This window comes from Vulpes lagopus, chromosome 12, assembly GCF_018345385.1.
Source record: "Vulpes lagopus strain Blue_001 chromosome 12, ASM1834538v1, whole genome shotgun sequence".
NCBI classification, from domain to species: domain Eukaryota; kingdom Metazoa; phylum Chordata; class Mammalia; order Carnivora; family Canidae; genus Vulpes; species Vulpes lagopus.
The window spans coordinates 39282581-39294968 of NC_054835.1; the positions used below are offsets into that span (position 1 = coordinate 39282581).

Consider the following 12388-nt stretch of genomic DNA (forward strand, 5'->3'; position numbering starts at 1 on the left):
AGCCACGAAAGAGGGATGCTCTGGCTTATTCTCTCAGGGAGAGCCATCTAACCATAGTCATCTTTCCATTTGGACCCGGGGCTCTAGGAGGTCCCTGCAAGCCTCTTTCTCCAGGCAAAACTGGGACACTTGTTGTACCTCTATCTCACTTTTAGTTCTGTACTGAGGAGGAGGGAAGGACACAGGATGAGACAAATGATTCAGCCCCAGGGGAAGACCCCCAAGGGGAGACAGATCCCAACGGAGGTGAGATAGATGGTGAGTGAATCAACACATGTTACTGAGTATATATTATGTACCAGCCCAAGACCATACGGATGTGTGGACACTGTTTTACATGTGAGCACATTTATTGTAGGAAAGGATGTAGGGAAGAATGGGGGAGAGGTCACTAAAGAAAAGGAAGGAGGGAGTGAAGAAAGAAAGAGAAGAAGAGGAAAGAAAGGCATAATTGTTGATGTTTAGTAACTCACATTCTAGCTATAGCAAAAGACAATTGGCTAAAAAAGCTCAGTGACAAGTGAGCAGTTCCCAGAAAGAAGTTAAAAAGAGTGTTATGGAGATTGTAGGAGGACCTGGGATAAAGGAGTTAGGCTAGGGTGGGTATCTTCTTCTTCTTCTTTTTAATAAGGGAGAGGGGATTCTAAGGTGGGTGAATTTAAATTTTTTTTTTTTTATATAAGTAGGCTCCACGCTCAATGTGGGGCTTGAACTCACAATCCTGAGATCAAGAATCATATGTTCTACTGACTGAGCCAGCCAGGTGCCCCTTGATGGACCAGGCTGGCTTGGCTGGCCTGGAGGAGACTCTTTCTTTGAGAGAGAGAGAGAGAGAGAGAGAGAGAGAGAGAGAGAATGAATGTGTGTGCACACGAGGTGGTGGAGAAGCAGAGGGAGAGGGAGAGGGAGAATCTTAGGTAGGCTCCACTCCCAGAGCTTGTGGAGCCTGATGTGAAGCTCAATCTCATGACCCTGAGATCATGACCTGAGCTGAAATTGAGTCAGATGCCTGATTGAACTACCCAAGTGCCCACTGGAGGAGACTCTTGCTCATGGGACCCCACTGGTCCCTGAGCTCCATGGGAGCCTGATAGCCTTGAAGAACCAGGGTAGTCCTGCGTCCAGGAAGGTCTGGTGTCCCCAAGTTTCTTGGGAGCCCATCAGTCCCAGTCCTTACATATCCAGGCTGGTCCTGGGAGTTTTCATGGGTAGGGTAGTCCTGAGGTCCCAGGGTTTCTGGAAACCCTTGGCAACCAGGGGAACCAGGAGGTCCAATTCCATCCTATACCTGGGAGGAGAGGCAAGAGGGGTGGAGGTGAACCACAGAGCTGGCAGTGTATATTTTGGGGGTGGGGGACTCTTGTAGGGAAAGACAATGGGGCCAAGCCAGAAGCTGTGATGGGAGTAGAATGTGTACATGGGAAAGTGCCCATGGCCCTCAGATTATTTACGGAAATTTGAGATATCCTGGGAATGGGACATTCATTGAGTCACCCATAAAATCATTAATTCTGGGTTCAAGGGCCGATTCTAGTACTTGGGTACATATATAGAGATTGTCTCAGGAGGAATCTGGGTTCACAGTTTGAGATTCCTGTTGCCAACTTTACCCTACCCCATGATTCCAAGGACCCTCAATTAGGCTTCTGCCCAAAGATCACTATCATTTCTCATTCATCTACCACTTATCCATTACTCACTCCATCCACCTACCATCCAGCCAGTCCCATCCACCACTTAAACCCTCCCACCCACTCACCATCTACCCATTTTTCCACCCACTGTCTACTTACCACTCACCTCCCCCCACCCATATACCATTCACCCCTTACTTCTGACTTCTCCTTTCAAAGGTAAGGCCAGTGATTGCTGGGGACCCTGGAGGACTAGGAGTCCCTGGCTCCCCATAGGCCCCTTTCACCAGGAAAGCCAGGAGTCCAGTGCTGGGGTACTCTTCTCTCCTTGCTCTCCCTGTTGAGACAGAAGGGCATGTGGTAGAGGTGGAAGTGGGGATGGCAGAGTGGCTTTTCTTTTCTTTTTTAAAGATTTTATTTATTTATTCATGAGAGAGAGAGAGAGAGAGAGAGAGAGAGAGGCAGAGACATAGGCAGAGGGAGAAGCAGGCTTCATTCAAGGAGCTGGATGTGGGACTTGATCTTCAGACCCCAGGATCACCACCCACCCCTCCTCCCAAGCTGAAGGCAAACATTCAACTACTGAGCCACCCAGGCATCCCCAGAGTAGCTTTTCTATCTCACTCCAGTTCCTCAATCTTACTTCTCTTCCCCTATTTCCCCCTGCCCCCTGCCATCCCAGAAGGTCCCAAAGTTCCTGAAATTCCCACCCAGACAGGCAGGGGAATTACCTGACATTCAGGGAACCCAACAGGACAACACACTTAGCAGGTGTGACAGGAGCAGGGTTGGATCTCCTTGGAACATAGATTAAAACAAGGCTGGCTCTTAGATTACCAGGTTCAACCTCCTCATGTACAAATGGGGAAGCTGAGGCCCAGAGAGAGCTATAACTGCAGGTGACAGCAAAGGGACAGTAAACTGGCCTGGAGGATGTGGTGAGAATGCTAATATGACTCCTAATTTGGTAGGGAATGAGGTCACCTAGACCTGTCATTTTCTACCCAGTTCTGAAATTGGCAGAAATCCCAATTTCTTGACAGGTGTGATGTTGTGATAAGAAATACATATTTGGTCTTTCTTTGATCCTGGCACAGAGCTAAAACTCTTGGAATTTCCTAAGCCATGAAGCTCTAAAGGTGTTTTTTGTTATGAAAATGAAGTGACTTTCAGAAAGCCCCTGGGTAACCTGAAGATGGGGGCTGGTTGCCTGGGAGCCACCTCTGTTATCAGAGAGTGGGAACTGTTCCAACCCCCACCTCTGAGGTGGAGAGAGGTGCTGGAGATTAAGTTCAATCACCAGTGGCCAATAACTTAATTAATCTTGCCTCTGTAATAAAGCCTCCATAAAGGATGGAGTTCCTCTTTTCTTTCTGGGCCCTACCCTAATGCTGCCTGTGACTCTGACACCAATTCTGATGTGTGGGTTTTCCAACACCATCAAACAACTAGTTCTCTGAACCCTGTCCTTTTGGGTTCCTGTCTTACTCCTTAACAAGAGTCAGGGTGAATGTAGGGGAGGGGACAGGTATTCGTAGGATCTAGCTGCTCCCCTACCTCTGGCTTTGGTTTGTGAACCCCAGAGGTCTGATCTGAGGAAGAGGTTACCGGGAGTTGCAGAGATAATCCCATCCAGCCTATTGCCCTCCGAGAGCCTTTGGGTGCTGCTGGCAGAAGGCCTCTGGCTAGATGCAGGCTTTAACACCTGGTTCAGCCTGGCAGCTCCTGCCCCATTCTTTCATCTGAAGAATGAATGAGTGAATGAATGGAATGACTGGAGAGGGGGAGTCTAGACTGGAATCTTTGGTTTCGTATCTATTTGTAAATCTATCCCCTCACTCCAGGTTCTTCATTTCACCACATCTATTCATTTTTCTCTGCCTTCCATCTACTTCTTTTTTTTTTTATAATTTATTTTATTATTTTATTTTATTTTATTTATTTATGATAGGCACACAGTGAGAGAGAGAGAGAGAGGCAGAGACACAGGCAGAGGGAGAAGCAGGCTCCATGCACCGGGAGCCCGACGTGGGATTCGATCCCGGGTCTCCAGGATCGCGCCCTGGGCCAAAGGCAGGCGCTAAACCGCTGCGCCACCCAGGGATCCCTCCATCTACTTCTTATTCAGTAACCTCCCTCTATTGGCCTTCTGCTTGTTAGTACTCTCTCCTCTTCTTTCTATCCTTCCACCTCAAAGCATCATAGAATCACAAAAGGTCACAATAATGACACCATTAATTGTTAACCTGCTTTCAGATATATGTGTATCCTTACACTTATATGTAAGCCTCATCTGATCCTCCTTAACAGCCTTTTGGAGTGAAGTAGGGACTGACATCCCTATTTTACAGATGAAGAAATTGAGGATCATCATGGTAAAGAGAAAAGCCCATGGCACATGGCTTATCAGGAAGGAGCTGGGATTTGAACCCTTAGCTTTGACTAGAGGACTAGGGCTTTCTGCCTCACAGCTGGTGTACTCCAACCTGAGGGCAAAATTCTCCATTGTAGGCCATCTGGCTTTCCCCTGGCTTAGGGCCCAACTTCTCCTGCTTTTTAGATCATTAAGACTGGGTGAGGGTGAGGAACAGACTGCACAGATCTTGAGGATTACTGGCTCCAAACATCAAGCCTCTGGCAACAGTGAGGACTGAGGGGGTGAGGGTGGAGGAATCCAGGTTTCAGGAGAGGAGAAGGTGGGGGCTGTGTGGATCAGAGGCTCCAGGCAGGATGGCCCTTCTTCCTAGGCCCTCAGCCATGTCCCTTTGCCCCCAAGTTCTCTCCAGCTCTCATCAGCCATCTTTAGGGCTATCCTTATCTCTCTTAGGACAAGGAAAATCAACGACTGCTGTAGAAGAGGCCTCTGGCATGGAAGGCTTGGTGGGCAATATGGCTTCTTTCTGAGACCCTCTCTTCCCACAGCTGGGGTTAGACCTGAGTTCTGGGTTGCATCCCCAGAACCCCAGCTGAGGGTACCAGAATGATCAGATTGGTGCTAAAGTTGGGCAGGCAGGGAAGGCACAACAGCTTCTGGGCACACAGAACCCTGACAACCAGAGTCAAGAAGACAGGAGCTTCAGCCGCAGCAGGGCAACCCGGCAGGAAGAAGAGGAGCTATCTGGGTTTGGGCAAAGCTCTTCAAGGCTATGGTGCCTCTGGAGGTTGTGTGGGGTTGTGCCAGTTGGAGTCTGGGCTCCATCATCACACAAATGGGTTTAAATCACATTTAGTTGCATATGACCTTAAGTCAGTCTTTTTACTACCTGGAGCACCATCTATACAATGGATTTATAGGGTTACCATGGTGATAATAATAATAAAGCCTGGCATGGTTGAGCCTTACTCTGTGGCAGGCACTGTGCTAAGTGCCTCTCTGCATACAGAGAAGTTCTCTCTGTAGGTTCTCATACAGCCCTATTAGGCTGGGCTGCCATTAGCCCTCCTTTACAACTGAGGGTATTTAAGGATAAGAGGGAGGATGTCACTTGGCCAAAGTCACAGAGCTAGTAAATGTCAAATCCAGGTTTTAGTGCAGGCATTTTGGCTCCAGATTATTTTTAAAAAGATTTTATTTATTTATTTATTCATGAGACACACAGAGAGAGGCAGAGACATAGGCAGAGGGAGAAGCAAGATCCCTGTGGGTAGCCTGATGTGGGACTCGATTCCAGGACCTCGATTTCAGGATCATACCCTGAACTGAAGGCAGATGCTCATCCACTGAGCCACCTAGGCATCCCTGGCTCCAGGTTCTTAATCTCACTCACTTGGCTGGTCATGACCAACCCTGGGCACTTACTATGTAGCAGGCACCATTGCAAGTTTTTTACACCAATTCATTCATGTAATCATTATAGCCACTCTGTATAATGGTCACTTAATGTGAAAGATGAGGATACTGAGGCATAGAGAGGTGTGCTAACTTATCCTAAACCTACTGCCAAGAATCCAGTCCAGCCAGGCTACTTGAGAGCCAGCATTCTTTAAAAAAATTAAAAAAAAGTTTTTTCTTAAAAAAGTTAAAGTAGGGCAGCCCGGGTGGCTCAGCGGTTTAGCGCTGCCTTCAGCCCAGGGCCTGATCCTGGAGACCCAGGATCCAGTCCCACGTCAGGATCCCTGCATGGAGCCTGCTTCTCCCTCTGCCTATGTCTCTCTGTCTCTCTGTCTCTTGTGAATAAATAAAATCTTAAAAAAAAAAAGTTAAAGTAATAAAAGTAAAGTACATACAGAATGGTGCAGAAATAAGAAATGTTTAGCTCAATGAATGTTCATATGGTAAATATACCATGTAACTAAATAAAAACATCACCTGTACCCCATGAGACCCTTTCTAAGTGACTACTTCCACCACTCATCCCAAAAGTAACTCTATCCTGATTTCTAAAACCATAGATGAGTTTTGCCTGTTTTTGAATTCTATGTAAATGGAATCCTACAGTAGTAATCTTTTGCTCAATCTGTAATTTCTCTATGTTGTTGGTATAGCAATATTTATTAAACTATAGGTTTATTAATTCTACTATTGATCCCAGTGTTTGGCTATTCTGAATAATGCTGCTATGAACACTCATATATGTGTTTTGGAATACACACATGCACACACACACACACACATGTTTCTAATGGGTATATATCTCAGGGTGGAATTGTTGGTTGTTTCCAAGCAGTTGCACACATTTGTTTTCTTACTGGCATTATATGAAAGTCCCCTTACTCCACACTACCAGTATTTAAACTTTTTTAAAGAAGATTTTATTTATTTATTTATGAGAAATATAGAGATAGAGAGAGAGAAGGAGGTTTCCCACAGGGAGCCCGATGCAGGACACGATCCCAGGACCCTGGGATCATGACCAGAGCTGAAGGCAGACGCTCAACCACTGAGCCACCCAGGTGCCCGGTATTTAAAATTTTTATCAATCTGGTGGACATAAAGTGATATCTCAGAATGTTTTTCCATATCTATTTGTTAAATGAGGTAAAAGCAAGCACTCTGTAAGCTTGTCATCACAACCCTATGAGGTAGGTGTGGTATCATTCCCATTTTGGAGACGAGGAATGGAGGTCACAGTTGCTCCTTTTCTCTTTCCTCTCTTGCAATCCACTCACCTCTCCTGGAGGCCCCTTCCCCACTTTTCCTCAGTGGGGTTGGGATGCCTGGTTACCACCAAGTTTGGGAGGCCCCTCCGACCAGGATGTTCTCCTGGGTAAGGAAAAGAGGAAGGCTTGGCTGAAGTGGACAGGGGTGGGGAGGACAGAAAGGATGAGACAGAAAGATTGGAGTGAGGAGATTCTGGCTCTTGGCATGGGATGAGGGGGCTGTAAGAGAGGTCTCGGAATATAGAGGAGGCATGACTGGGGAAATTTGTGAACTCCTAGTGCTGGTGTGGAAAGAGAAGCTGTGTAGCCAGGGAATAAGAGCCCATATGTATCTGGATGTTGGGGATTTCTCTGGACCCCAGGGCCTCTTTCTTGGGTTTTGCTAAGTCTGAGGATTCCTCTGTGGGGCCTTTCTAAGCTTAGAGCCATTTTTAGGGTGGGTTTAGCAGTCCCTTGGTAGAGTCTCTTTGGATCTTTCTTTCTTTCTTTCTTTCTTTCTTTCTTTCTTTCTTTCTTTCTTTCTTTCTTTCTATTTTATTTATTCATGAGAGACACACACAGAGAGGCAGAGACACAGGCACAGGGAGAAGCAGGTGCCATGCAGGAAGCCTGACGTGGGACTCGATCCTGGAACTCTGGGATCACTCCCTGAGCCAAAGGCAGACACTCAACTGCTGAGCCACCCAGGTGTCCTATCTTTGGAATTTTCTAAAGGTAAGTAGTACTCTGTTCTCCAGGGTTGGGGGAGTAGGAGACAGACCCTAGAGGTTCTCCAGGGAATGTGGGTGAAGAACATGGGGTCTACTCTGATTCTGGGCTTTTTATCTATCAGGCCAAGAGGTATCCTGGCAAGCAGTACCCTGCTCTTGGACTCAACAGCTGTTAGGGGAGGCAGGGCAAATAATTTCCCCTTCCTAACATTTGTCACTCTCCTCCCAGACTCCCCTCTGCATCTGTACTTTTGCAAGTGTCATCTGCATAGATTCTCCAAGGGTGTACTTCCTTCTCCTCCCACCCCCACCTTCCTTGAGCCCTTAGCTCATTGCTCACTGGTAATGCTCTGGCAGTAGAGGCAGCGTGGCTCAGGGCATAAGTCTGTAACAGGTAGTAAATATATTTAGCTAAAGTCTTGGCTCTATTAGTTACCTAGCTGTATGGCCTTGTGTGAACCTTGTCACCTTTCTAGGCAGTGACAGAACTCTCAGAGGACCTAACATCATTCACTTGGCTTGTCTCCTACACAGGCTTTGGCCAATGAGAAAGAGATTCCATGGGTGCCAATTGGCTTAGAAACAGTGCAAACTCTGGAGTGTTGGGAGCCATGCTGGCATGGGTTTAGGACCATGCAGAAAGCTTTCAAAGGTTCTAGATTCCCAGACTGCCCAAGCTGGAAGGGGTTTCACAATTCAATGAGTCCCCCCCCCCCATTTACAGATAGTAAAATTGAAGCCAAGGAAGGGGAAGTGGCCACAAAGCTGGCAAGTAGCAGAGCTGGTTGGACTGGAGATATGAAACTGGATCCTGGCCAGCCCAACTGCAGATGGGCTCTCCTCTCCTCTCTGCATCCTCTGTCTGGGTGTTCATTTCTGGTGCCACATGTCCTGATGGAAGGATCCAGCTCTAGCCTCTGAGCCAGACTTCCCTTTGTACTGTGGGGTCTCTAAGGAGGTCCTATCTCTCCTGATCTGTTCTCTCCAAGTATGGGGCCCTGGTGCACAAGGAGGCAGCTGTATTTATGTGCCATTTCTCAGCCCACGCCTGGAGCCACTATGGAGGATACTCTACTTGGGGTCCAGGCATCAGCAGACATGGAGGGTGGTTGAGCCCCCCTACTCAATGCAGGCATAGTGGGAAGTCCAGGGATAGCCCTCATGAGATTGTTGTGAAGTACACGAGTGAAGCACTTAGGACCGTATCCATCCAGCATATGGCCCGTGCTCATTAAGTGTTAACTTTCCTTATTATGTGTATTTTGCCTACTCTGTCAGACAAGAGTTTTTAGGGCAAGCCCACGAGGGCAGGACTATCAATTCTCTAAGAAGCCCAGACTGAACCCAGTAAAGGTTTATTTATTTTTTATTTTTTTAAAGATTTTATTTATTTATTCATAGACACACAGAGAGAGGCAGAGACACAGGCAGAGGGAGAAGCAGGCTCCACGCAGGAAGCCCGACGCGGAACCCCATCCCAGGTCTCCAGGATCACACCCCAGGCTGCAGGCGGCGCCAAACCGCCGTGCCACCGGGGCTGCCCCCCAATAGAGGTTTAAAACTGAATCAACAAGGGAGCTAATTAGACTCTAAGCAACAAGCCCACGAGGGTGTGGGCTGGAAGAAGCGGCTGAGGAGTGGAGACTTTTCCCACTTCTCCATCAGGAGCATCTTCCTGGCGTCCTGGGTGCCCAGGGGCTTAGGGACAGACAAGGGTGCCAGGGGGAGGTAGAGATTCTTTCTCTTTTTCCTTTTTTTTTTAAAGTTGATTTTTTAGTAACCCAGCGTGGGGCTGGAACTCCCAACCCCGAGATAAAGAGTCACATGCTTTTCCCATTGAGCCAGCCTGGTGCCCCACAGAGGTTCCTTTTCTGGTAGAGCCCTGGGCTGGAAAAGATGACGGGGGCGGGGCGGGGGGGGGGGGGGTCGGGAGGGCCACGTTTCTGCCCCTGGGGACTCCAGGAGGTGCTCTCAATCCTCAAGGGGGCAGCGATCAGGTGAAGAAAACCAATGAGCATCATCTGCATCCCATTTCTCTGGTTCCAGAATCCTTTCTTATCCATTATCTCATTTTCTCTTGCAGTCATCCTGTGGGGTAATCCAATGAGAAAGTGATTCCATGGGTGGAATCACTGTCTTTTAAAATTTTATTTTTAGGGATGCCTGGGTGGCTCTGGTTGAGCATCTGCCTTCAGCCCAAGGCATGATCCTGGAGTCCCAGGATCGAGCCCCACATAGGGCTCCCTGTGGGAAGCCTGCTTCTCTCCCTACCTGTGTCTCTGCCTCGCTCTCTCTCTCTCTGCGTGTCTCTGATGAATGAATAAATAAACTCTTTAAAAAAATTAAAAAAATTTATTATATGCTTTTAGGGTTAAAATTTTAAAGTTATATCTTTGTTTCAAGAGCATGTAAAAACCACTGAAGAACTGAATTCAGAATTTTGGTGTTTTTTTTCCTCCTTTTAAAAATAGAGGATGAAATGACCTTTCAAGACATTAAGTGGGTATCCAAGGTCACACAGCTCTTAAGAGGCTGTGCTGCAACTTGAACCCAGGTCCTCTGACTCCAAATCCTATGCCTTTTATGTAGCCTCTCCTGGACACCAGTATGCCCAGGCAGGACACTAAACTCGGTCCTCTGAGGGTCTCCAGTCTCCTGGGGGGAACACAGGTCCTGGCACTGGGAGCTCTCCAGCTCTGCGGAGAATTATATTTTCCAGCAGGGTAGGGTAGGAAGGAGTAAATGCTAAGTGCCCACTGTAGGTTGGGGGATTTGCACAAGCTACTTTCTTTCTCTCCCCTTCTTACCTTCTTTCTTTATCACAAAGCCCCATTTTCCAGGTAAAGAGAGTGAAGCTCAGAGAAACTTGTTTCAGGTTCCCCAGTGAGTCCAGTGGCAAAGGTGGGATTAGCATCCAGGTGGACCTGATGCTAGTACCTGTGCTTTTTCCTCTAAGCATGGAAGATGGTTGGTTCATGAGTCACCTTCCCCATGAAGTCTTCCCATGCCTTGCATGTAGAACTGATTTCTTGTGCCTCTGGGTCCCCACAATGCCCCATATGGCACCTCCCAGGGCACCTGCACACTTCTTAGATTCATTTTTTTTGTATGCCTCTTTCCCCTCAGTAGGCAGTGAGTTTCTTGAAGACAGAGAGTGATCTTGGCCCTCTCTATGTCCTTAGTATGTAGCACAAAGCTTGCATACAATCAGTGTCCAGTAAATATGTGTTGCATGAATGGTGGGGTGCTTGGATGGCTTACTTATTTCTGTTTTCCTGCTTCATTGAGATTATCCCAGACAGTGATGTTGGGGACAGATGGGCACCAGCAGATGGATGAAGGATACTGGGGTAGAGGTCTGGGTACCTGTCTTATCTGGAACCTTTCCCGAATTTCCCACACTCACCTGCACTCATGCTACGCCTCCAGGTTCTTTGTCTTCAGCCCAACCTCTCCTGGCACTCCTTCCTCCATGTATCAGCACCTGTAGCTCTCCTAGGTTTGCTGTCTATGAGGCAAGTCTGGCATTGGTATCAGAATCATCCTTTCTGGTCCTGTTTTACTCTCACAAGAGCTTCAAGAGGCAGGATAGACAGAGATGACCTACCTCTATTTTATGGTTCAGGACATTCAAGCTCCAAGGAGCGGTGTCCAAGTTCATACAATAAGCTGATGGCAGAACTGGGTTCAGTGATGATAGAGGGGGATAGGACTGCGGGAAGTTTTCTGAATCAGGAACAGGCTGGGCTTTCCACAGGGATATGAGGAATCTGGTTCTGGCTCTGTTTGCCCTGCTCCAAGATGGAGAGACCCCAGTACGTCTCTGAGACAGCAGGGAGAGAATCCTAGAATCTTGTCACTGGTCAGAACTCTCCAGACCTTCTGCAGTCTCGATGATTGCCAGTAGGTGCCGTCAGTTTGCAACTTTTTGGTTCTCTCCCTACAAGTTCAGCTAGCTGCCCTGCTCTTCCTCCTCTCACCTGGACAAGTCTACACTTGGAGAAAGTAGGAGAGGGCCTAATTACTGTGAGACTGAAAGACTGCTGCCCTGGGAGAGGAAGCTGGAAGGAGGAAAACGGTCTCTGATCTGCACTTTTGCTTGGCTGCCTTGCTGCTTTCTAGGCTAAGCCAAGCCAAGCCAAGTCAAGCCAAAAGAAAAAAAAATCCACAGTGGGTCACGGATTGTGCCCTGACAGGCACGCTTACCCTGAAACCAGCTCCAGGACAGAGAAACCTTAGTGGGGAAGGATGATGAGTACCTGGGGGACCAGAGAGAGATCCTAGGAGATGGATCCCTGCTCAAATGTTACTCTAGGCCCTTTGCCCTAAACTCATTCTTACACTTTCTCTTTTTCCATTTCTCAGTGAGCCTCTCAGATTCTCCTTAGAATCACTCTCAGTCTTTTCATACTTTCTTATTCTTTTATTTCCTGCTGTGTTTCTCAATCTCTGGTTTCACTACCAACATTCCGGAGCTCTCCTTTCCTCAGTGTCTTCCGCCTGTTATCAGTTTCTCTTTCTCTTGTTCCCTTTCTGCTTTTGTGGTCCCACTTCTCTCACTTTCTCTTCTGCCCCTTTCTGTGGCTCTTTTTCTCCACGTCTCTGTCATTGTTTCTCTTTCTGCCTTTGTTCCTGTCTTTCTCTGTTACTTTTGGAATCTCTCTCTCTGTCAGCTTTTCTGCATCTCTGCCTGTTTCTTGTTCCCTCTCTGACTCTGTTTTGCTCTCCCTGTGCCTCTGTCTGTGTCTGTCTCTTTTCCTGGGGCTTGAAGCTTCCATTGTTGCAGTCCGGATGCTGGGACTCTGGCCCCAAGCTTCCTGCCCTGGGTCCCAGACCGTTCCACTTCCTCAATCCTCTGCAGCTTGTTAGCGGAGGAAAGCAGGATGCAGGGAAAACAGGAAGGACGTGGACCCCAGGGGTCTGGGCCTCAGGCCTCTCTGCCCT

At 47.8% G+C, this 12388-nt stretch overlaps 1 long non-coding RNA gene across 1 annotated transcript; it reads right to left on the reverse strand.

Moving 5' to 3' along the window:
- Positions 1–8876: 8876 nt before the first annotated feature.
- LOC121473801 lies at positions 8877–11715 on the reverse strand. Its single transcript, XR_005983231.1, has 3 exons — positions 11052–11715; positions 10851–10952; positions 8877–9532 (listed from the first exon to the last, which is right to left on the reverse strand). It is a non-coding gene; the product is annotated as an uncharacterized LOC121473801 (long non-coding RNA).
- Between the last annotated feature and the right edge of the window lie 673 nt (positions 11716–12388).